General features: G+C 46.5%; 1 protein-coding gene across 1 annotated transcript in view; it reads left to right on the top strand.

The window, feature by feature from the left end:
• The first annotated feature begins 7,942 nt into the window (after positions 1 to 7,942).
• The window catches only part of GNG8 (G protein subunit gamma 8), an 82,312-nt gene continuing 63,709 nt past the window's right edge, over positions 7,943 to 26,545 (top strand). Inside the window, exon 1 of the mRNA XM_033957489.1 lies at positions 7,943 to 8,009. The gene's annotated coding sequence lies outside the window, so the exon portion shown is untranslated. The remainder of the gene's footprint in view (positions 8,010 to 26,545) is intronic.

Below are 26,545 nucleotides of genomic sequence, written 5' to 3'. Positions count from 1 at the left end.
GGGTAAGTAACCTTGAAAGAGACCTGGGAGTGATGGTGGACACGTCTTTAAAGGCGTCGGCACAGTGCGCCACAGCCTCAAGAAAAGCAAACAAAATGTTGGGTATCATTAAGAAGGGTATCACGACCAGGACAAAGGAGGTCATCCTGCCACTGTATCGTGCAATGGTGCGACCGCATCTGGAGTACTGTGTCCAGTATTGGTCGCCGTACCTCAAGAAAGACATGGCGGTACTTGAGGGAGTCCAGAGAAGAGCAACTAAACTGATAAGAGGTATGGAAAACCTCTCATATACTGACAGACTGAAAAAGCTGGGGCTGTTCTCCCTGGAAAAGCGGAGACTTAGAGGAGACATGATAGAAACCTTCAAGATCCTGAAGGGTATAGAAAAAGTAGACAGAGACAGATTTTTCAGATTACGGGGAACCACAAGTACAAGGGGGCACTCGGAAAAATTAAAAGGAGACAGGTTTAAAACAAATGCCAGAAAGTTCTTTTTCACCCAGAGGGTGGTGGACACATGGAACGCGCTCCCGGAGGCTGTGATAGGCCGGAGCACGTTACAAGGCTTCAAAGAAGGTTTGGATACGTTCCTAGAGGATAAAGGAATTGAAGGGTACAGATAAGAATAGCGGTAGGTTATAGGGATAGTCTGGGACCATTGCTCAGGCAATGGGCCTGATGGGCCGCCGCGGGAGCGGACCGCTGGGCGAGATGGACCTCTGGTCTGCCTCAGCGGAGGCAACTTCTTATGTTCTTATGTTATGAGTTGAGGCGGGAATGCAAGAACACTAACACCATAGTTATGGGAAATTTCAGCTATCCTGGGATAGACTGGAGTCTTGGAATTTCAAAATGTACATAGGAAACGGAGTTCCTGGAGGTGTACGGGACTGCTTCATGGAACAACTTGTCAAGGAACCAACGAGAGGGTCAGCGATTTTGGATCTAATCCTCAACGGGCTGAAGGGACCTGCAAAGGGAGTGGAAGTAGTGGGACCATTAGGTAACAGTGACCACAACATGATCCAGTTCAAACTGGAAGTAGGATTACCAAAGGGAAAGAGAACCAATGCAACAACGTTTAACTTCAAGAAAGGGAACTATGATGCCATGAGACAAGTGGTGAGAAGAAACTCAAAAACAGCTCCAAGAAAGCGTAGACTGTGGAGCAAGCCTGGTCCTTATTCAAAGACACGGTAAATGAGTTGCAAAACCTATATATACCCAGATTTAGAAAAGGATGCAAAAAGAATCAAATGAAAGACCCGGCATGGATGACCAATGAAGTAAAGAAAATGATAGGAGACAAGAAAAAATCATTTCGGAAGTGGAAGAAGGACAAAACTGAAGAAAATTGGAAAGAGCACAGGAAGCAACAAAAAGAATGTCACCAAGTGGTCAGAAAAGCAAAGAAAGAATACGAAGAGAGACTAGCCAAGGAAGCACAAAATTTTAAACCATTCTTCTGATATGTGAAAGGAAAGCAGCCGGTGAGGGAGGAGGTGGGACCTCTGGATAAGGGAGACAGGAAGGGAGTGGTGAAGGAGGAAAAAGAGGTGGCTGACAGACTAAACATGTTCTTCTCGTCGGTCTTTACAACAGAAGACACATCCAACGTGCCAGAACCGGAAAAAATCTTCAAGGGGGATCAAGAGGGAAAATTATCATGCATGGAGGTAATCATCGAAGACGTACTCAAGCAGATAGATAGACTAAAAACTAACAAATCTCCGGGCCCAGATGGAATCCACCCGAGAATACTGAAAGAGCTCAGAGACGAAACAGCGGAGTTACTACGGCAGATTTGTAACCTATCCCTGAGAACAGGGGTAATCCCGGAGGACTAGGATAGCAAATGTTACACCTATCTTCAAAAAAGGATCAAGAGGCGACCCAGGGAACTACAGACCGGTGCGCTTAACCTCAATTCTGGGGAAGATGGTCAAATCATTGATCAAGGAAAGTATCAATAAGCATTTAGAAAAAAATAATCTGATGAGAATAAGCCAGCATGGTTTCTGTAAAGGAAGATCATGCCAAACGAACCTACTTCATTTCTTTGAGGGGATAAGCGAACAATTGGATAAGGGTGATCCCATAGACATCGTATATCTGGATTTCCCAAAAAGCCTTCGACAAGGTACCTCATGAGAGCCTACTAAGAAAACTGTGGAGCCACGGGGTGGTAGGGGATGTGCACAGATGGATCAGGAATTGGCTGGCGGGCAGGAAACAGAGGGTAGGAATAAAGGGACACTACTCTGACTGGAAAGGGGTCACAAGTGGTGTCCCACAGGGGTCAGTGTTGGGATCGCTGTTGTTCAATATATTCATAAATGACCTGGAAACAGGGACGAAGTGCGAAGTTATAAAATTTGCGGACGATACAAAACTCTCCAGTAGGGTCAGAAATATTGAGGAATGCAAAGATGTACAAAGAGACCTGAACAAACTGAGCGAGTGGGCAGAAAGATGGCAGATGAGCTTCAATGTAGAGAAATGTAAAGTCTTGCATATAGGGAAAGGGAACTTGATGTACAGCTATACGATGGGAGGGAGGGTACTGGGGGAAGGCAACCTAGAAAAAGACTTGGGGGTACTGGTGGATAAAACAATGAAGCTGGCGGCACAATGTGCAGCGGCCTCAAAGAAAGCGAACAGAATGTTGGGCATTATAAGAACATAAGAACATAAGAGTTGCCTCCGCTGAGGCAGACCATAGGTCTATCTTGCTCAGCGGTCCGCACCCGCGGCGGCCCATCAGGCCTATTGCCTGAAACAGTGGTCCCTGACTAATTTTATAACTTACCTCTACCTTTATTCTTATCTGTACCCTTCTATCCCTTTGTCCTCCAAGTACCTAGCCAAAGCTTCTTTGAAGCCCTGTAGCGTGCTTCTGCTTACTACATCCTCCGGCAGCACATTCCATGTATCCACCACCCTCTGTGTGAAGAAGAACTTCCTGGCGTTTGATTATCAAAAGGGTATCACTACCAGAACGAAGGAAGTTATCCTACCACTGTATCGAGTGATGGTGCACCCGCATCTGGAGTACTGCGTCCAATACTGGTTGCCGTACCGTAAGAAGGATATGGCGATATTCGAGAGGGTCCAGAGAAGAGCGACTAGGATGATAAGGGGCATGGAAAACCTTTCGTATGCTGAAAGGTTGGAAAAGTTGGGGCTCTTTACCCTGGAAAAGTGGAAACTTAGAGGGGACATGATAGAGACTTATAAAATCATGAAAGGTATAGCGAGGGACAGATTCTTCAGACTAGCAGGGACAACAAAAACAAGAGGGCATTCAGAAAAAATTGAAAGGAGACAGTTTCAAAATGAATGCTAGGAAGTTCTTCTTCATTCAGAGGGTGGTGGACACCTGGAATGCGCTCCCAGAAGAGGTGATAGGACAGAGTACAATACTGGGTTTCAAAAAGGGATTGGATGAATTCCTGAAGGTGACGGGGATTGAAGGATACAGATAGAGAGTAACTATACAGGACACTAAATAAATAGGGAATACATGATTTAGGTAAAGGATCACTTACAGGTCATGGATCTGGGGGGCCGCCACGCGAGCGGACTGCTGGGCACGATGGACACCTGGTCTGACCCGGCAGAGGCTTATGTTCTTACTTGTCTCGAGCTGATCTCAAATCAACATCTATTCGAGTCCACCTCAGTGCCATTGCTGCTTTTCATCAGCTGATTGATGGGAAACCTTTCTCTGTTCATCCTGTGGTTTCCAGGTTTATGAAGGGTCTTTTCAATGTGAATCCTCCACTCAAACCTCCTCCGATGGTTTGAGATCTCAATGTTGTCCTTGCTCAGTTGATGAAGCCTCCATTTGAGCCAATTGATATGGCTCATTTGAAATATCTCACCTGGAAAGTGGTGTTCCTTATTGCCCTCACGTCTGCTCGAAGAATTAGTGAGCTGCATGCTTTGGTTGCAGATCCACCTTTCACTGTTTTCCATCATGATAAGGTGGTCCTCTGTACACATCCTAAATTCTTACCTAAAGTGGTTTCGGATTTCCATCTCAACCAATCCATTGTCCTTCCAGTGTTTTTTCCAAAGCCTCATTCTCATCCTGGAGAAGTGGATTTCTACTTGCAACGCACTCAATCTCCTGTTCCTCAACTCTTCATATCTTTCGATTCAAATAGGTTGGGGCATCCTGTTTCTAAGCGCACCATCTCCAACTGGATGGCTGCTTGCATCTCTTTCTGCTATGCTCAGGCTGGTCTCCCTCTACAGGGGCATAATGCTAGAGCAATGGTGGCATCCGTAGCTTTCCTCAGATTGACTCCTAATGAGGAAATCTGCAAGGCTGCCACTTGGTCCTCGGTTCATACCTTCACCTCTCACTATTGTCTGGATACTTTTTCCAGACAGGACGGCCATTTTGGCCAGTCCGTTTTGCAAAATCTGTTCTCCTAAATTGCCAACTCTCCCACCGTCCCATTCTGATTAGCTTGGAGATCACCCACATGTAGAGAATATGCTGCCTGCTTATCCTGGGATAAAGCACAGTTACTTACGGTAACAGGTGTTATCCAGGGAAAGCAGGCAGATATTCTTGCAACCCACCCACCTCCCCTGGTTGGCTTCTTAGCTAGCTATCTGAACTGAGGCCATGCTGAGGAGACGCGCGCCCTGACTCGGGCGGGAGGGCACTCGCACATGCGCAGTACAGCACTCACAAACTTTGAAGATCTTCAAGCAAGTTTGCTTGTGAGGCTGTCCGCTACAGGGCTCCGTGGATGACATCAACCACATGTAGAGAATTTCTGCCTGCTGTCCCTGGATAACACCTGTTACTGTAAGTAACTGTGCTTTCCTGGTGGGGTAATTGTATTGATGGAGTTATGTTGTCTTATGGTGCATAAGAACATAAGAATTGCCGCTGCTGGACCAGTGGTCCATTGTGTCCAGCAGTCTTCTCATGCGGTGGCCCCCAGGTCAAAGACCTGTGCCCTAACCGAGACCAGCCCTACCTGCGTTCGTTCTGGTTCAGCAGGAACTTGTCCAACCTTGTCTTGAATCCCTGGAGGGTGTTTTCCCTTATAACAGATTCTGGAAGAGCATTCCAGTTCTCTATCACTCTCTGGGTGAAGAAGAACATCCTTACGTTTGTACGGAATCTATCCCCTTTTAACTTTAGAGAGTGCCCTCTCATTCTCTCTACCTTGGAGATGGTAAACAACCTGTCTTTATCTACTAAGTCTATTCCCTTCATTATCTTGAATGTTTCGATCATGTCCCCTTTCAGTCTCCTCTTTTCAAGGGAGAATAGGCCCAGCTTCTCTAATCTCTCACTGTACGGCAACTCCTCCATCCCCTTAACCATTTTAGTCGCTCTTCTGTGGACCCTTTTGAGTAGTACCGTGTCCTTCATGTATGACGACCAGTGCTGGACACAGTACTCCAGGTGAGGGCGCACCATGGCCCGGTACAGCAGCATGATAACCTTCTCCGATCTGTTCGTGATCCCCTTCTTAATCATGCCTAGCATTTTATTCGTCCTTTTTGCCACTGCCGCACATTGCGCGGACGGCTTCATTGACTTGTCAATCAGAACTTTCAAATCTCTTTCCTGGGAGGTCTCTCCAAGTACCGCCCCTGACATCCTGTATTTGTGCATGAGATTTTTGTTACCGACGTGCATCACTTTACACTTATCCATGTTGAACCTCATTTGCCATGTCGCTGCCCATTTCTTGAGCTTGATTATGTCACGTTGCAGATCTTCACAATCCCCCTGTGTCTTCACTAATCTGAATAACTTCGTATCGTCCGCAAATTTAATCACCTCACTCGTCGTACCCATTTCCAGATCATTTATGAATATGTTGAAGAGCATGGGTCCAAGCAACGAGCCCTGCGGCACCCCACTGGTGACGTTCTTCCAGTCTAAGTATTGTCCATTTACCCCACTCTCTGTTTCCTATCCGCTAGCCAGTTTTTAATCCACGTGAGTATTTCACCCTCTATTCCATGGCTCGCAATTTTCCGAAGAAGTCATTCATGTGGAACCTTGTCGAACACCTTCTAAAAATCCAGATATATAATGTCGACTGGGTCACCCTTGTCCATCCTCCTGTTGACTTCGTTGAAGAAGTGCAGCAAGTTCGTCAAGCAAGATCGTCCTTTGCTGAAGCCGTGCTGACTGGTCCTCATCAGATTGTGTCCGTCAAGGTGATCAATGATGCGGTCTTTTATCAGCGCTTCTATCATCTTTCCCGGTACCGAGGTCAGACTCACCGGTCTGTAGTTTCCCAGAGAGGAGAATTAGAGGGGATATGATAGAGACTTACAAGATCATGAAGGGCATAGAGAAAGTGGAGAGGACTTCAAACTTTCAAAAACTACAAGAACGAGAGGGCATTCGGAAAAGCTGAAAGGGGACAGATTCAAAACCAATGCTAGGAAGTTTTTCTTCACCCAGCAGGTGGTGGACACCTGGAATGAGCTTCCAGAGGGTTTAAGAAGGAATTGGATAATTTTCTGAAGGAAAAGGGGATAGAGGGGTATAGATAGAGGACTACTACACGGGTCCTGGACCTGTTGGGCCGCCGCGTGAGTGGACTGCTGGGCACGATGGACCTCTGGTCTGACCCAGCAGAGGCACTTCTTATGTTCTTATGTTATCTCCCCTTAAACCTTTTTTGAAGATCGGCGTAACATTCGCCACCTTCCAGTCTTCCAGAATCTTTCCCGATTTGATCAACAGATTGGCTATTAGTTGAAGCAGTTCAGCTATAGTCCCTTTCAGTTTCTTAATGACCCTCGGATGGATGCCATCCAGTCCAGGGGATTTGTCGCTCTTAAGCCTATCAATCTGCCTGCATACTTGTTCTAGACTGAACGTCAACCTTGTCAGTTTCCTGTCTTTGCTTCCAACATATAATCTGTCAGGTTCCGGTATGTTGTATATATCCTCTTTGGTAAAACACAGACGCAAAAAATGTGTTCAGTTTATCGGCGATGGCTTTGTCCTCCTTTAGAATTCCCTTTGTTCTATGATCATCCAACGATCCCACCGCTTCATTTGCGGGTCGTTTCCCCTTAATATATCGAAAGAACGGCTTGAAGTTTTTTTGCCTCCTTGGCTATTTTTTCCTCGTAGTCTCTTTTGGCCCCTTTTACCACTTTATGGCACCTGCGTTGATGCTGTTTGTGCTTTATCCAGTTTTTGTCCGTTTTTGACCTTTTCCATTCCTTAAACAAATTCTTCTTGTCTCTGATCGCTTCCTTCACCACAACAGTGAGCCATGCCGGTTCTTTGTTCTTTTTCCTCTTGGATCCCTTGTTAATACAAGGTATATATTGTGACAGGGAAGCTCCTGTCACCAGTTTAAACCCGGTTTTAAACCCTGCCATGCAAAGGGCTGCCCCTATTCCTAAGCCCAGGAAGCTGCCCATTAACCCTGTTCCTATTACAAAGAGCCAACAGGCAGGGCAAGGCAGAGAGAGAAGGGCAGACACCACAATACCTGATTTAGGGCACTATAATCCCTTTTATAATTCCTTGGGCAGTTCTCCAGTAAAACCTCTGGTGAAGAAAACTAGCCCAGGAAGGGTTAAGGAAAGGGGCGGAGCTGACAGGCAAGACGAACCCAGAGGGAGAGTGGGAACGAGCCTGCAGCATAAAACCAGCACACCTGGGAACACTCAAGGGAACTCAGGAACTGCAAGAGAGAGACGTGCCGTGCAGAGCAGGAAGGAAACGGCTAGGAGTTTTCTTCCACAAACCAGGGCTAAAGAACAGGCTGTCCTACAGCCCTCACGAATTAACAAACTTCTGGCTCCCAGGCAGAAGCTCAAGGGAGGAGAAAGGCTTCCAGAGCAGGGCTGGCCGGTAGCTGCCCCTGAAGGGAATTCCTATCCAGCCTCAGAGAGCGGGGAGTCCCTAATGGAGATAGAGATAGAGGTCTCTGAAGGAAGTGAAATGGAGTGCAGTCTGGCAGCCTGGGATCTCCTATCTAATTACAGTCAATAAGGTAATGAATGGGGGAGGGGAATGAAAGTTAACATCTTTCTGTGCAGCATTCTTTCTCCCTTAGGCAGGACTGTAAGGAAGTGTGAATGGGTCAATTAGAGCCCGAGAGATAGGCCTTGCAGAAAGAGGGAAGGAGGTGGGAACCCTAATTAACTTCCAAGAAAAGCCTGAACGGGACTTCAGTGACCCGATGTTACATAGCCCTGAATAGAGGAACTTTTGGGTGGGGACTTAAACTAGTCAGAAAAGGGTGGATGGTTCCCCAGCCCCTATCCCAGGAGCATAAGGGTAGTGGGGGGCATTGTACTTCAGGTGGGTCAGGTGGGAAGAGCTTCCTGAAGTATCCTCAGGCACAACTGCTGCAGCCTGAAAGAAAGCGTTTTTGTATATTTTTGCTTTATTTGCCTGAAGGGCAGTTTGGACTCTCTCACAAAGGAGAAGCTTTGCTAATGAATTGTTTGTTTCAAGTCCACTCAGCCAAGAGGTACTACTTGAGACCCAGTGCCTTGAACTGGGGATAATAAAAAGAAAAATCTAAACTTTACCAAGTGAGCAGTGTATGCTATTTTCTACTGGGATTATCCAGCGGGAGTCCTCCAGGGAGTGCTCCGTCCTGCGCCTGGGGCGGGAGTCGGGTTGCCAGCGCTAGGCTTATCCCTGGCCCCGCCACAATATCAATTTTGCGCCTCGATGATTGTGCCTTTAAAAAGGGACCTTGCCTGCTCTAGCGTTTTAACAGTACTTATCCTCTTCTTGATCTTCTTCCCCACCATGAGTCTCATCACTTCGTAATTCCCTTTTCGACATTTCGAAAAGTAATCAAGTCAACGTTGTTTGACAAATTTATTTCCTAAACTAGTGTTTAAGCCCGTTACATTAACAGGTGCTAGAATAGATGTCTGTCTGTCTTTCTCCTGCCCCCCTGTCTCTTTCTTCCTTTCTTTCTGTTTCTCTCCCTGCCCTGTCTATCTTTTTTCTTTTTGTCTCTCTCCCTGCCCTGCCTATCTTTCTTTATTTCTTTCTATCTTTCTTTCTCCCTCCCACTGTCTATCTTTATTTCTTTCTTTCTGTCGCTCTCCCTGCCCAGACCCTCACTGAAGCCGCCTTCCAGCGGTGCCAGCTAAGGGATCCCTTGCCCTTTCCTCAATCCAGCTGTGGTCAGTTGCCCGCACACTCCTGGCGGGGGAGGGGAGGGGAGGGGTTCCTTTAACTCTTGTTCGCTGAGGTGGTGGTGGCCCACCCCATCCATGCACTCTCTCTCTCCTACCTGCACTCCAAATGCCTGCTTCTCTCACCTGCCCAAAGCCTCTCTCTCTCTCTAGTGGCTATCCCATGTTTCTCTTCTCCTCACCAACCCAGGCCCCAACTCCCAATCAGGCATCTCTTTCCGCCCCCACCCAACTATCATTCTCCTCCTTGTCCTCCACCCTCATCTCATGATTGATTCCCTTGCTCCTGCCCCCAGCTGACCATCTAACCTGCCGGTTCCTTCTTCGGACAGATGGGAATGATCTCTCTCTCCCCCCTTGCTCCAGAGGAGTTTACTTTGGGGGGGTCACAGTCACGGGCATCAGGAGTTTTTGTTGTTGCAAGCTCCCCTTTCCCCCTACATGCCAGCGATTGTTGTTGTTTTTTTTTGGCAGACAGAGAGAGGGCGGGAGGAGGGGAGTGGCTGCCGTGGTGATCTGGCCGACTCCCTTGCCGGAGTTATTTTTCAGTTTAAAGGTGCCGCGGCGGCTCCTTTAACGATCCCCGCCTGCATTAGAAGTCTTCTCTGAAGCAGGTGCGGCTCGTGACAGGAGCCGCAGCGGCACCTTTAAACTGAAAAATAACTCCGGCAAGGGAGCCAGCCAACTGGCAGTTCAAGTCCGAGCTTCGGTCTGGCCTGCTCCCTGCTCGCCTTGCCGTATTGTATTTTTTAGTTGAAAGACGCAGCGGCGGCTCCTCTCATGATCCCCACCTGTGTTGGAAGTACGACGCAGGCGGGGATCGTGAGAGGAGCCACCGCCGCGTCTTTCAACTAAAAAATACAATACGGCAAGGCGAGCAGGGAGCAGGCCAGACTGAAAAACAGGATGAAAAACAGAACCCTAAGCGCACATGCGCACTCCTACCTGAGGGTCCCTACAGCTCATGAAAACAGGCGAACGCAGTGGGAGTGCGCATGCGTGGCTTAAGATTTTATTATATTAGATGAGGACATTACTGTTAACTAAAATCTTACATTGAATATTTTAGGAAACTTGTTGTATTTTAATTAATTGTATTTCACTGATTGTCCAGCCTTCTTCTGTGTAAACTGCCTAGAAATTGTTTAATTATGGCGGTATAGAAGAATAAAGTTATGTTATGTTATGGTCTTCTAGAAGTAGGGAGATCTTGGATTCTCTACAAGGAGAACTATTCCAGCAGTTGGTAATGGGTCAATCCGAATGGAATTCAACGCAGCGCAACATGAGAGTTACCTGCTAATCTCATGCTGGGAGCCTCGACCCTGATAAAGAATTTGAAACATGGCATGTCGGTGGAGGCACTCCTGTAGTCACCTTTAAGATAAGTTCTTTATATATATATTGATGTGTTTGCACGATATATGAATAAAGAAAAAAAAGGATCCATTGAAGAAATGGGCACAAACTGTCCTTTTATGAACTTTACTCAAAGGCAAGTGAGCCTTCTGAAGATTCTACATTAAAAAAAATAGTTTTTGATATTTATTACACTGGATAGATTGCACATAAATTAAATCTAAAATTGTAGGATATTGATTTGTACACTGGGTGGTTAGTGAGGTATATGGACATTTGTATCCCCAGTTGAAAACTATCCATAAGTAGATTGAGAACTTTTAAATATGGCAGGAGGAATGCGCTCTTCCCGCCGTCACCCCTCCTACCTTTAAGTCGGGAGCAGGAGGGGTGCACAGTTCTCTCTGAGGAAGTCCCTGATTAGCTTAGGCGCCTCAGGGACCATTTTGGTTCAGGGAGCAGGGCAGGATTAATTCGTCGAGGCCAAGTACACTGGGCCCCACCCCACCATGCACCCAGGTGGAAACAGGAAGCTGCGTCAGAGGGAAGCTTTGGGCAAGCAGCACCACTTGCACAATTACAGTTCCCGTTGCCTTTCTTAACCACGTTGCTTGCTTGTCTAACTTTCCGTCGATTGGGGTGGGCGTGGTGCCAATCAGGGTGAGGCCTGCGTTGCCAATTGTGGGGGGGCCCGCGTTGCCGATCGATGCTGGAGGGGCCCATCGCTGTTTGGAAAAAACAATGTTGATGCCCTCCTTCATCGGGCTCCCCTGACTATTTCGGGCCCTAGGCACGTGCCTACTTGGCCTATTGGTTAATCCTGCCCTGTCGGGGTGGGAGGGAGGGATACTGATATTTCAGGGCAGAAGAGTCAACCACAGATAGTGAGTGACTAGTCCTAAACAGTTGCTTTTTAAGATTGGCAAACCCAGTTGGGATCTCTTCTTCTGCTTTGTGAATCGATCGCTGCCTTCTTTTGCATGGCATTTTCCCTTATTAGCATACTCGAATCGGAGATTGGGTGAGTGCTCAGAGAAGCACATCGGACAGCAGTTATGTGAATCGGGTCAGGTAACACGAACAATCGCAAAACCAGTCAAACCGGTTTTGCATCAATCATTACAGGATCGGTAAGTTTAGTGAATCTGGGCCTATTATCGTGTAGGAGCTAGCTAAACTAAAGGTGACCAAAGCAATGGGGCCGTATGGTGTACATCCGAGGGCACTGAAGGAACTTAGCAAAGTTCTGGCATGGGTTTACCAGATGTCTGGGAAAACCCGGACATGTCTTCTTTATAGAGGACCATTTGGGCTCCCGGACCTGGCTTTTGTCTGGGTTTTGGAAAGCCCTGACAAACTCTGGCCACATATGGAGGGCCTCTTAGCATATGTGGATGAAGTCTCATACACCCACGCATTCTCCAGACCCTCCAGACGCGACTAGTACGTGTCGCAGAAGAGAGGAGGCTTGCTGTGGGCAGGGTTGGGGTGGAACTGGGTGGGGCCAGAGGTGGAACTGGGTGGTGTTGGAGACGGAACTTGGTGGGGCTGGGGCAGAATGGCAGAACAGGGCGGAGATATGTATCTGGGATTTTCCATTGTAAAATATGGTAATCCTATTCTGGCAGTTCTGCTGGCTGACCTTCTCAATACTTCTCTAGAATTGGGAGTGGTACCAGAGGACTGGAGAAGGGCGGATGTGGTCCTTCTCCACAAAAGAAAGAAGTAAGGAACTATAGGCCAGTAAGATTTACTTTTGTGGTAAGTAAATTAATGGAAATGCTTTTAAAACAGAGAATAGTGAAGTTTCTGGAATCCTTATTACAGAACTCGAGGCAACATGGATTCACTAGAGGCAGGTCTTGTCAGGCATATCTGATCAATATCTTTGACTGGGTGATCAGAGAATTGGATAGAGGGAGTGCGCTAGATGTGGTGTATTTAGATTTTATCAAAGCCTTTGACAGTGTTCCACACAGGCATTTAATAAATAAACTGAGTGCCTTCGGGATGGGTCCCAAAGTGACAGACTGGGTAAGGAACTGGTTGAGTGGAAGGTGACAGAGGGTAGTTGTCAATGGAGATCTCTCTGAGGAAAGGGATATTATCAGTGGTATGCCTCAAGATTTGATTCTTGGGCCTGTTCTTTTAACATTTTTGTAAGTTATATTGCTGAAAGGCTATCAGCTAAGATTTGCCTCTTTGTGGATGATGCCAAAATCTGCAATAGAGTAAACACCCCTGATGGTGTGAATAACATGAGGAAGGACCTAATGAAGCTTGAAGAATGGTCTGAAATTTGGCAGCTAAGATTTAATGCTAAGAAATGCAAGATCATGCATTTGGGCTGCAAAAACCTGAGGGGAAGGTACAGTTTAGGGGGTAAAGAACTCTTGTGCATGAAAGATGAGTGGACTTGATTGTGATAGTATGTGATGATCTAAAGGTGGCCAAGCAGGTTGAAAAGGTGATGGTGAAAGCAAGAAAGATGTATAGAGAGGGGTATGGCCAGTAGGAAAAAAGAAGTAGAAGACTCTGGTGAGACCTCATTTACAATATTGTGTACAATTTTGGACATCACACCTTCAAAAAGTTATGAACAGGATGGAGTCGGTCCAGAGGAAGGCTACTATAATGGTCAGTGGTCTTCATCATAAGACGTATTGGGGCAGACTTAAAGATCTCAATCTGTATACTTTGGAGGAAATATGGGAGACGGGAGATATGATAGAGATATTTAAATACCTACGTGGCATAAATGCGCATGAGGCAAATCTCTTTCACTTGAAAAGGAAACTCTCAAATGAGAGGGCATAGTTTGAGTTAAGAGGTGATAGGCTCAGGTATAACCTAAGGAAATACTTTTTAACACAAAGGTTGGTAGTTGCATGGAATAGTCTCCCAGTAACATAAGAACATAAGAAGTGCCATCTCCGGAACAGACCCTAGGTCCATCAAGTCCGGCGATCCGCACATGCGGAGGCCCCACTAGGTGTATCCTGGCATAGTTTTATTCCCCATATCATTCTAGCTTACCTTTACTTACGTCACCTTATGCCACTCATAAGGAGATGTACATCTAACTTACCCTTAAATCCTAGAACGGTGGATTCCGCAATTACCTCTTCTGGGAGAGCATTCCAGGTGTCCACCACTCGTTGCGTGAAGCAGAACTTCCTGATATTTGTCCTGAACTTGTCCCCCCTTAGCTTCAGTCCATGTCCTCTTGTCTGTGTCACATTGGACAATGTAAATAATTTTTTTTCCTGCTCTATTTTGTCGATTCCTTTCAGTATTCTGAAAGTCTCGATCAAATCCCCTCGCAGTCTCCTCTTCTCAAGGGAGAACAATCCCAATCTCTTAAGTCGTTCCTCGTATTCCAAGTTCTCCATGCCCTTTATTAGCTTCATTGCTCGTCTCTGCACCCTCTCGAGTATTTTTAAATCCTTCTTTAGGTATGGAGACCAATGTTGGACTCAGTATTCCAAGTGTGGTCTGACCATCGCTTTATAAAGCAGCAGTATTACTTTCTCCGATCTACTCGTGATTCCCTTCTTTATCATGACTAGCATTCTATTTGCGTTCTTCGCGCTGACGGTTTCAGGGTCCTATCGATTAATACGCCCAGGTCCCTTTCCTATTCAGTTTTTCCCAGAGTTGCACCTGACATACTATACTTGTGTTCCTTATTTTTTCTGCCTAAGTGCATCACTTTGCATTTTTCCACAATAAACTTCATCTGCCATTTATCAGCCCAATTTTCCAATCGTCTCAAGTCACTTTGGAGTTCCTCGCTGTCCTTCTGTGATTTGATTACCCGGCATAGTTTTGTGTCATCTGCAAACTTGATGATCTCACTGGATGTTTCATCCTCCAGGTCATTTATGAAGATATTAAATAAGATGGGCCCAAGTACCGAGCTCTGGGGCACACTGCTAATCACAGTCTCCCAGTCTGAGAATTTCCCATTTATGCCCACTCTCTGCCTTCTGTTCTCCAGTCATTTGCCTATCCATCTTAGTATGTCTCCTTCTATTCCATGGCCTTGCAGTTTCCTGAGGAGTCTTACATGTGGAACCTTGTTGAACGCTTTCTGAAAATCCAAGTATATAATTCTCTATTATTAATTCTCTTATTAATTATTATTAATTATTATTAATTCTATTATTAATTATTATTAATTATTATATAATTCTCTATTATTAATTGGTCTGTTCATTGTCTCAAAAAATTGAAGTAGGTTCGTCAAACATGACTTCCTTTTCCTGAATCCATGTTGGCTGGCTTTCATCAGGTCATGTGTGTCTAAATGCCGGGTTATGCTATCCTTGATCAGCACCTCAACCATCTTCCCAGGGACTGACGTGAGACTCACAGGTCTATAGTTGCCCAGTACTCCTCTTGATCCTTTTTTAAATATCGGCGTGACGTTCGTTATCTTCCAGTCGTCCAGTATCTGCCCTGTTTTGATTGACAGGTTGGCAAGTTTTTGCAATAGTTCTCCGATTCCACTTTTAGCTCTTTCAAGACTCTCGGATGAATTCCGTCCAGTCCAGGAGATTTGTCACTTTTGAGTTTGTCGATCTGGCGGTAAATCTGGTCCAAGTCCACTTCTACTGTTGTAAGGCTGTCCTCTGTTGCTCCTTTGAACACTTTTACCGCTTCTGGAATTGTTGCAGTGTCTTCCTTTGTAAAGACAGACGCAAAGAAGGAATTTAGTCTGTCTGCGATTTGTTTGTCTTCCTTGATGCACCCTTTTCTTCCCTTGTCATCCAGCAGTCCCACTGCCTCTTTTGTGGGTTTTCTCCCTTTCACGTACCTGAAGAAGGGCTTGAAGTTTTTTTGCCTCCTGCGCTATTTTCTCCTCATAGTCCTTTTTGGCATCCCTCACTGTCCTGTGACACTTCTTCTGATCACCCTTGTGTTTGTTCCAAGTTTTGGTTGTTTTCGTGCGTTTCCATGCTTTCAAGGAGTCCTTCTTTTCTTTTATGGCTTCCTTAACCTCTTTAGTAAGCCACGCTGGCTCTCTTTTGCGTTTGGTTTTCTTTGCTGTGGACATCCGTGGAATGTAGAGGCTTTGTGCTTCTGTGATAGTATTTTTCAGTAGGGACCATGCCTGTTCTACTGTTTTGACTTTGCCCATTTTTTCTTGATCTGTTATTTCACCATGGTTCTCATGCTATCGTATCTTCCCCTTTTAAAATTTAAAGTCGTGGTTGAGGTTTTAGTACCTTTCCCCTTTCCGACATTGAGTTTGAAGTTGATCCTGTTATGATTGCTCGTCCCCAGCGGGACTGTGACTTCTACTTCCTTAGCCGGCCCCGTAATGCTGCTTAGGACCAAGTCCAAGGTGATGTTTTCTCTTGTCGGCTCTCCCACCAATTGTTCCAGGAAGCAGACCCCTAGCACTTCCAGGACATTGCCTCCTTTTCACAATTTGAAGTTCCCAGGTCCCAGTCTATCCCTGGAAAGTTGAAATCCCCCAAGATTACAATATTACCCGTCTTATATTCGTGTTTAATTTCCTCTATCATTTCCGAGTCGGTTTCCTCCCCCTATCCTGGCGGTCGGTAGTAAAGGCCAACCTTTGTGTCAGCACCGTTGTGTCTGGGAATTTTTATCCAGAGGGATTCCAGCTTCTCTTTTTCTTCCATCATAGTCAGTCTCACAGATTCTATTTCTTCACAAACATATAGGGCAATACCTCTACCTTTTTGCCCCATTCTATCTCTTCTGTACAGTTTGTATCCCTGTAGTACTCTATCCCATTTGTTTTCGTCATTCCACCAGGTTTCTGTTATGCCAATGATTTCCAGTTCGTCGTTTTTCGCTATTGCTTCTAATTCTCCCATTTTGTTTCTCAAACTTCTTGCATTCGTATACATACATTTGAGTTCCCTGTGTGTTACCTTCTTGGACTCTTTAAGTTTAGCAGTCTCCCTTGATTTTTTTACGGTATTTCTTTCTGCTCCTGTGTTGTTTCCCTTATATGCTTTGTGCGCGTCCCCTCCTATGCCTGAGTAGCTGTCCGTAATTCCTTCTATGGGACATCCTATTGCCAGGACCTTCGACTGTCGACCTTCGACTGTCGGCTTTCCCCTGTCTTTTAGTTTAAAGCCTTCTCGATGGCTCTCTTCATGTTGCCTGCCAATACTCTTGCTCCTTCCTCGTTGAGGTGCAGTCCATCCTTCCTGTAGTTCTTGCTTCTTCCCCAGAACGTTGTCCAATTGCGCACAAAGTCAAAGCCTTCCTCTTCGCACCATCGTCTCATCCGGGAGGATCTCAGAGAAGGCCAACTTCACCTCCCTGATCTTCAGTATTCTTCCGAGTGCGCGAAACTGGCCCTTTATTTCTTCCCTGTCATACTTCCGTCTGCTCACATCGTTGGTTTCACGTGGATAAGCACAGCAGTGTCCTCTCCCCCTGCGCTGTCTATGTTCCTGGAGATCCTGTTGGCCACATCCTTCACTCTTGCTCCCGGCAGGCAGGTGACGATTCTATCCTCTCTCCCTCCTGCGGTGTAGCTTTCCACATGCCATACGATGGAGTCTCCCACGATGATCCCCAGCTTCTGCATTCAGTGGTTCCTTAGGGGTCGTAAGTCCACATCCATGGTGTGCGACCGATCTTCTCCCTCCTGTGATACTCCTGAAATTGTTTTCTGCTCTTCGGGTGGGGGGGGGGGTGTCCCCAGGCAGTCTCCCTCTTGCTCCTGGTGTGTGATCGCCCCTTGTCTCCGCTTCCTTCTCTCCAGTATTTGCAGGGGTGTTTTCTCTTCTCTTGTCCAGGCCGTTTTCCTGAGTTGTTCGGGAACAGTTCCTCACATGCTGCTGGTGTGCTTCCTCGATGTATCTTTCTAGTTCCTTGATCTCTTCATTTGGATTGAACTGCACTAGAAGCCTCTCCTATTCGCGGATTTCCTCTTCAAAGATGAGGAGTTATTTTAGATTCTGCACTGTCTCCTCTAGCAGCTGGACCTGCCGTTTCAAGCTATCCAGCTCCATGCAACGACTGAAAATGTATGCCCTAGTCCCCGAAGGGAGGTAGTCATACATATTGCAGTCGGTGCAGAAGACTGGAAAGCTCACCTTCTGACTTCCTTGGGCATCCATCTCTTGTCCCCCTTCTGAGTTGTTTGAGCGAATCGGTTGTGGACCTTCTGTCTCTGTTGTCTGGATGTTTACTGGCTTCCTGGTTTCTACCTTCCTTTATGTTATGAGTCTGTTAGTGTTACTGTTTGATCTGCGTCCACTAGTGTTACTGTATTAGTGTCTGTGAGTGCTTGTTTCCCCTTTTAGGTGTGTGGTATGTGAGGGAGTGTGTGCCCTGCTGTGTAACTAGCTAAAGACTGAGTCTTGTGGCTGCCTTCCTGCTTGTTGTGAGTCTGTTGGCTTATTGTGTGTTCTGAGTCTGCTTGCGTTACAGTGCTGGAGTCAGTGATGGAGTCAGTGAGTACTCGTTTCCCCTCTAGGTGTGTGGTATGTGAAGGAGTGTGCCCTGTTGTGTAGCTAGCTAAAGTCTGGGATTTGTACCTACCTTCCCGCTTGGTGTGAGTTTGCTGGTGCCCGAGTTTCCTGGCTCCTTCTATGGCTCCTTCCTTTTAAGGGGGGAGTTCGGCGCTGCCTTGCCGACGCGGTGGGGGTGGGCGGAGCTAACTCTCGCCGCTGCCCCGAGCTTTCTTCCCTCTCTGCCTCCTGAGCTCTGACTCTCTGCCTCCTCCTCTGAGCCTGCTCTTCTACTCCTTCTCTCTCCCCTACTCTTTGCTGCACCTCCGATCTCCGCTTTTGCTGGTGGAGACAAAGACTATATTTGAGTTCAAGAAAGCATGGGACAGGCAAGTGGGATCTCTGAAGGAGAAGAGAAGCTAGTGGATGCTGTGGATGGGCAGACTGGATGGGCCATTTGTCTAATGTGACCATTTATTTTTTCATCAAAACGGGATATCTATTAATATTCAGTCCCGCCCTAAATCCCACCCTAGCCCCACCCCCAGCCCCACCCTAGCCCCACCCACAATTTCTTCCATTCATTTTATTGTATACACAATATCTTATTAATTCATAATGGTAAACATAAAATATGAAAAAAAAAACCACAATGCACACTGTACGCAGAGAAAATATTAATTATCATTTACGAGTTTCAGGGTTTTTTCAAAGATGTCAAGGCAAATTACTTTAAAATATGCAATGTCACCTAAGTAACTATAGAAAAATAGACAAATATAGTGCAAAATATAGACAGCAGACATAAATTCTCAAAACAGACACATTTTGATCACTAAATTGATAATAAAATCATTTTTCCTACCTTTGTTGTCTGGTGATTTCACGAGTCTCTGGTTGCACTTCCTTCTGACTGTGCATCCAATCTTTCTTTCTTTTGCATTCAACATTTCTTTCAGAATCCAGCCCCATCCCCTTTGGGTCCAGGTCTCTCTCTCTTTTCCCTCTGTTACCCTCCCCAGATTGGTGTCAGTTCTACTTTCTACCTTTGTTCCAAGTCTCCCTCTCTCTCCCCCTCTGTTTGAACCTCCCATAGTCATGCATCTGCCTCCTGTCTTTCCACTTTCGTCAAAACCTTTTTCTCTGTAGTCTTTCTAATGTGCTTACAACCCCCCCCCCCCTTTTTCTGCCTCTTTCTCTCCTTCTTTCCTTCTTCCCTCCCAGCGATTTTAGCATATCTCTCTCCTCCTTTTTCCCCCTCGGATCTAGTATCTGTCTCCTTCCTCTTTTCCTCCTCCCAGGTCTGGTATCTGTCTCCTCTCCTTCCCCCCTGCTCTGGTATCTCTCTCTCCGCTCTCTTCCTCCTGTTCTTCCCTGGTCTTCCTTCTCAATTTATTTTCTGCCTCTGTCTAAATTCTTTTTTACTATTCAGTCCTCAATTTCCCTCTTTCACTGTGTCTACCTATAGCTTGCCACCTCTTTCCCTCACCTCTTCCAGTAACTAACTCTATCCTCTTCCCTCAATCCTGCATGTGCCCTTTTTTCTTTCTCCTCTCCACTTCCTTCCAGTGTCTGATCCCCCTGTCCCTCACACTTCCATTCAGCGGCTGTCCCTCCTCTCCCCCACACTTCCATTCAGTGTCTGTTTCCCTCTCTCTATCCATTCCATCTACTGTTCACCCTCTATCTCGCCCCTTCCATTCACTGCCCTCTGTGCTCTTTCCATCCAGTGTCCGCCCTCTCTCTTCCATATGGCATCTTCCCTCTTTTTATGCTCCTTCCATAAACTATCTATCCCGTGCCCCTTCTCTTCTTTGTACATGATTGATTTCAGCTCTGTCACCTCTCCATTTTTCTCTCTCTGTCTCCACCCCCTCCCTTATGCTCTGGCATCTCTCTCTCTTCTCCTTTCTTTCCTTCCCCCATGGTCTGGCATTATCTCTTCCCTGATTCCCGGCATCTCTCTCCTTTCCTTTTCTTCTATCTCTCCCTCCCCCTCCATGCTCTGACATCTCCTTCTTCCTTTTCCCTTGGGATGGCATACCTTCCTCCTTCCCTCCAAGCCCTGGCATTTCCTTTCATTCCCTCCCTCATCTTCCTTCAACACTCTCCCCAATTCTCTCCCCCTCTGCTCCCTTTCCTCCTTGTCACCCAAGAACTTCATCGGGCAGCAGGAGCATTCACAATTCACTGCTGTTGCCAGCTTCAGGCCTTCCTCTCGGGCAGCAGGAGCATTCACAATTCACTGCTGTTGCCAGCTTCAGGCCTTCCTCTCTGGCGGGTCCTGTCTTCATGAAAACAGGAAGTAGGCAGGACCCGGCAGAGAGCAAGGCCTGAAGCCGGAAACAGCAGCGAATTGTAAATGCTGCTGCTGCCCGAAGAAGGTAATGGAGCACCGAGGCAGACTTCTTCTCCCCCCCTCCCAATCGAACCCTCGCTGACCCTCCTATCTCTCCCTCCTGACCCTCCCAGCGAGTTGACAACCTCCCTCCAGTAGTGTTGGCAGCCGCAGCAAGTTAAACAGGCTGCTTCAGCGGCTTTCTCCTGCCCGCGAATCCCTCTGCCGCTTCACCAATGACATCATCAGTGATGCTTCGCTGGCAGGAGAAAGCCGCGAAGCAGCCTATTTAGCTTGCTGCAGCTGCCGATGCTACTGGAGGGAGGTTGTCAACTCGCTGGGAGGGTCGGGAGGGAGAGATAGGAGGTTGCGATCCCCTGTCCCGTTGTCCCCACTCACAGCTTTGGGACGCCCTCTCTGAAAACGGGACATTTCGGGTGTCCCGAAGCTGTGAGTGGGGACAATGGGATAGGGGATGTGAAAAAGGGACTGTCCCGTTCAAAACGGGACGTATGATCACCTTACATTTGTCCCATGTAATTTTGGTCTTTAAGTTTTTATTTCTATTTGTGATCTTTTTTTCTGTATTTGGTGAAGGTCTGTCTGTGTTTTGTATGTGAAGAAGTCATTTAACATAATTTTTGTGTGGCAGTAATGGCAGGTGGGGAGAATGGGGGAGGGGCAGGGAGGAGAAGGGATAAGTAGGCCCCTTCCTTGATTTCTACTCTGAGTCCAGCATGTCTACAACTAGCCCTGCTTGGGACTGAAGAAGTTTGGGCTTCCTCCCAGCAGTGCCCTGTCAGTGTCAGTCAGCATGCCATGATTTGTCCCTTCTCAGTAGCAGTGGCTCCTCTCCTGGGAGCAGTTGAGGAGAGATGAGCCATCAGCTGTGTATAAAGCCAAGTTTAGTACCATTTCATTAGCGTGCAAGAAAGAGGATCATCCCCTGAGGCCCTAGAATAACATTGAAAGCCTTCAACCAGGAAATGCATACAGAAGGAGATTTAAATCTGTTTAATATTTCAGCTCTGGCTTTTGTTTTCTATTTGATATATTATGCAGCTCCCACAGAGCTAGTTAATGAGCTTAGAGAGCATAGAAGGGCATGGGGATGGAGGGCTGCAGTGGCCATACAAGAGTGAGGGGGCAGCAGGGTGTGTAATTTATTTCACTGCACTGTTTTCACACTGGGGAATAGCAGAATTGTTAGAAAGAAACTACCTTGCTCATGCATGGAAACACAGAACGAAAACACCTTAGGCTAAACTCCCTCATACACCAGAGAAGCCCTACAATATTGCAGGCAAACTCTATCCTTATATCCATCCCCTGATGGCATCCAGTCCTAGAGCTGACAGGCTCTGTATCCCTATACTCATCCCTCATCCTCTGAGTCATTTTTAGTTTCTAGTTTGAGAAACTCTATTCCTATGCCCTGACTTTCCTGTTGATGCTACTGTTCTTATCTCTTCATTCCTTTCACCAGTGCTGTCATGGGCAGGAGAAATTGCACCACACTGCGGAGGAAACAGACTTCATTAGGATCTAATGAGATTTATTCAAATGAGTAATGTTAGTAATGCTACCTCTTTTTCAGATTACAGGTTTATCTAAATAGCACAGACATGGGATCCTGGGTTCTCTCTGTCTTTTCTCTGACCTAGTCATGTTTAACTCCAGTCACTATCACAAATAAACATACCACAATGCATAGGTGTCAAAATGAGAGGGGGGGAGTCTCCCCCCAAATTGGCATGATCATCGTTTTAGAGCAGGGGTGGTTCTACATTCATTTGTAGCCCATAGGATGTCGCTGGCAGCAGCCAATCCCATATGATGCCCTGCTGCCGGTACTGGCATCATCTCACTACTGCGGCCCGCCCTCTCTGATGTAACTTCTATTTCATTAGAAGCGGGCCCGCAGTAGAGAAGAGGTGCTAGTGCCGGTGGCAGGGTAGCGTATGTGATTGGCTACCACCAGCGACATCCTTTGGGCTGCAAATGAAGGTAGATTGTGGGGTGGGGTAGAGATGAGCCAGGGAAGAGAGTGCGCAAGGAGACAGAGAGGGAGAAGTGGACTGGGGAGGGGGGTGGAGAGGTGGGAAGGAAGGAAAAATGTCACACTAGAGGGAAGGGGGTGAGGAGAGAGAGAGAAAGTGTGCTAGATGCAGAAAATGTTGAACTCATGGAGGGAGAGCGAGAGATGGTGGATGGGGAGGGCGGGAAGGAGAAATGTCACACTCAGGAAATGGGCGAGATGTCAGAGAATGAAACGTTAGATTCATGAAGGAAGAGGGAGGGGGAGAAATGTTGGTTGGGGGAGGGAATGAGAACCAGAGGATAGGAAGCATGCAGAAGGCAGAGAGAAAAAAATGTTGGACTGGTGGAGGGAAAGGAGGGAGAAATGTTGTATTGGAAGGGGAACCAGAAAGGAGGAAGGGAGAGGAGATGTTGGACTGCAGGGGGCAGAAAGGAGGAAGGGAGGGAGAAATGCTACACTGGGAGGGAGGAGAGATGTCTCAAGGATGGGAGAGATGTCAGATTCTGGAGAAGGGTGATGGAAGGAGGGAGAGGAAAATGTTAGACTACTGGAAGGATAAGGAGAGAGAGATGCCAGACCAGATAATGGAAGGAAAAGAGGGGAGAGAGATATGCCAGACTGCAGGAAGGGGTGAAGGGAAGGAGAAAGATGGACCACAAGAAAGGGGATGGAAGGATTGAGAGATACCAGACCATGGGAGAGGAGAGAGATGCCAGACTGTGGGAAGGAGAGAAGAATGATGCCAGACCAGAGGAGAGGGGAAGGGAGAAAACAGAGATGTCAGACCATGGGAGAGGGAGAGAAAGGGAGGAGATGGTGCACAGTGATGGGTGTGGAAGGGAAGAAAAATAGAAGAAATGCTTCTTATGGATAGATGGGAATAGGGGAGAAGAAAGAGGGAGGAGATGGTACACATGGATTGATGGGAAGGGAAGGGATGACATGGAAAAGTTGGTAGATTTTGAGAAGAAAGCAGAAAAATGGAAGAAAGTTGAGTAGGGAGATTGTGGATGCCTTTCAAGAGGCTCTGCTCAGACAAATGGTGACGGAACCCACAAGGGAAAAAGCGATATTGGATCTGGTCCTCACAAATGGAGAGAGTATCTCTAATGTTCGAGTGGGTGCTCACCTGGGTAGTAGCGATCATCAAACGGTTTGGTTTGATATAACGGCTAAAGTGGAGAGCGGCCGCACGATACTTAAAGTCCTAGATTTCAAACGTACGGACTTTAATGCAATGGGAAAGTACCTGAAGAAAGAGCTGTTAGGATGGGAGGACATAAGAGAAGTGGAAAGACAGTGGTCTAAGCTGAAAGGAGCGATAAAAATGGCTACGGACCTTTATGTGAAGAAAATCAATAAAAACAAAAGAAAAAGGAAGCCGATATGGTTCTCCAACCTAGTGGCTGAGAAAATAAAGGCGAAAGAGTTGGCGTTCATGAAATATAAAAAAACCCAAGAAGAGGAGAGCAGAAAGGACTACAGGGTGAAACTGAAAGAAGCCAAGAGAGAGATACGTTTGGCGAAGGCACAGGCGGAAGAACAAATGGCTAAAAATGTAAAAAAGGGAGATAAAAATTTTTTCAGATATATTAGTGAAAGGAGGAAGATAAAAAATGGAATTGCTAGGCTAAAAGATGCTGGGAACAAATATGTGGAGAGTGATGAGGAGAAAGCAAATGTGCTAAACAAATACTTCTGTTCTGTGTTCACAGAAGAAAATCCTGGAGAAGGACCGAGATTGTCCGGCAAAGTTACACGAGAAAATGGAGTAGATTCTGCGCCGTTCACGGAGGAGGGTGTTTATGAGCAACTTGAAAAACTGAAGGTGGACAAAGCGATGGGACCAGACGGGATCCATCCCAGGATACTAAGGGAACTCAGAGAGGTTCTGGCGAGTCCTATTAAAGACTTGTTCAACAAATCTCTGGAGACGGGAGTGATTCCTGGGGATTGGAGGAGAGCGGATGTGGTCCCTATTCATAAAAGTGGTCACAGGGATGAAGCAGGAAACTACAGGCCGGTGAGCCTCACTTCAGTTGTTGGAAAAATAATGGAAGTGTTGCTGAAAGAAAGGATAGTGTATTTCCTTGAATCTAATGGGTTACAGGATCCGAGGCAACATGGCTTTACAAAAGGTAAATCGTGCCAAACGAACCTGATTGAATTTTTTGATTGGGTGACCAGAGAGCTGGATCGAGGACATATGCTAGATGTAATTTATTTGGATTTCAGCAAAGCCTTTGATACAGTTCCTCATAGGAGGCTGTTGAACAAACTTGAAGGGCTAAAGTTAGGACCCAAAGTGGTGAACTGGGTCAGAAACTGGCTGTCGGACAGACGCCAGAGGGTGGTGGTTAATGGAAGTCGCTCGAAGGAAGGAAAGGTGACTAGTGGAGTCCCTCAGGGTTCGGTGCTGGGGCCAATCCTGTTCAATATGTATGTAAGTGACATTGCTGAAGGGTTAGAAGGAAAAGTGTGCCTTTTTGCAGATGATACCAAGATTTGTAACAGAGTAGACACCGAAGAGGGAGTGGAAAATATGAAAAAGGATCTGCAAAAGTTAGAGGAATGGTCTAATGCCTGGCAACTAAAATTCAATGCAAAGAAATGCAGAGTAATGCATTTGGGGATTAATAATAGGAAGGAACCGTATATGCTGGGAGGAGAGAAGCTGATATGCACGAACGGGGAGAAGGACCTTGGGGTGATAGTGTCTGATGGTCTAAAGGTGAAAAAGCAGTGTGATAAGGCAGTGGCTGCTGCCAGAAGGATGCTGGGCTGTATAAAGAGAGGCATAGTCAGTAGAAGGAAGAAGTGTTGATGCCCCTGTTAAGGTCATTGGTAAGGCCCCACTTGGAGTATTGTGTTCAGTTTTGGAGACCATATCTGGCGAAGGACGTAAGAAGACTTAAGGCGGTCCAGAGGAGGGCGACAAAAATGATAGGAGGCTTGCGCCAGAAGACGTATGAGGAGAGACTGGAAGCCCTGAATATGTATACACTAGAGGAAAGGAGAGACAGGGGAGATATGATTCAGACGTTTAAATACTTGAAGGGTATTAACGTAGAGCAAAATCTTTTCCAGAGAAAGGAAAATGGTAAAACCAGAGGACATAATTTGAGGTTGAGGGGTGGTAGATTCAGGAGCAATGTTAGGAAATTCTACTTTACGGAGAGGGTAGTGGATGCCTGGAATGCGCTCCCGAAAGAGGTGGTGGAGAGTGAAACTGTGACTGAGTTCAAAGAAGCGTGGGATGAACACAGAGGATTTAGAATCAGAAAATAATATTAAATATTGAACTAAGGCCAGTACTGGGCAGACTTGCACGGTCTGTGTCTGTATATGGCTTTTTGGAGGAGGATGGGCTGGGGAAGGCTTCAAAGGCTGGTAGGGTGTAGATGGGCTGGAGTAAGTCTTAACAGAGATTTCGGCAGTTGGAACCCAAGCACAGTACCGGGTAAAGCTTTGGATTCTTGCCCAGAAATAGCTAAGAAGAAAAAATTAAAAAATTTAAATTGAATCAGGTTGGGCAGACTGGATGGACCATTCGGGTCTTTATCTGCCGTCATCTACTATGTTACTATTTTACTATGATTGGTTTAGCGATGATCAGATTTGCCAACCCGATGCACAAAATGGCTCACCACGCTCATTCTCCGATCCAGCCATGGCAAATAAGGTAATTAATATGGAAATGCCATGTAAACTAGCAGAGCGATTGATGCTCTAACATGGCTTCCCAATGCATAAAAAAAGTGATCACTTTTAATGATCTGAAAAAAGCTACTGGTCAAGATCAATCACTTACCTGTCCTACCCATAGTTCAGCCCTGAAATTAATATATTTATAACACACCATGCTTTTTTTTTTTTTTTTAATGGGTACAGATTCTGTGTGTCTATTACACATGCACGATAACTGCCCAATTAAAAAAAAGGTCATCGAGAGGGGAGGTGTGTGGCTTGGCATAGATGCATAGGGAAGGTTGCCTAAGACCCTGATTGGCCCAGATACCTAAGGACTCTCCCATAGGAGGGGTTTAAGGTATCCAGGCCAATCAGAGCCTTAGGTCCCTCCCTGGTGCATCCCAGGGCCTGCTGGTAAGAGGGAGTGGGCATCCCTCTTGCCAGCTTCTATGAGGTACAGGGGAGGGCTGGGGGGGGGTTCTGACATGACCCACC

This window comes from Geotrypetes seraphini, chromosome 8 (genome assembly GCF_902459505.1).
Source record: "Geotrypetes seraphini chromosome 8, aGeoSer1.1, whole genome shotgun sequence".
In the NCBI taxonomy this organism is placed as follows: Eukaryota; Metazoa; Chordata; class Amphibia; order Gymnophiona; family Dermophiidae; genus Geotrypetes; species Geotrypetes seraphini.
This window is presented reverse-complemented; position numbering and strand designations above follow the sequence as displayed.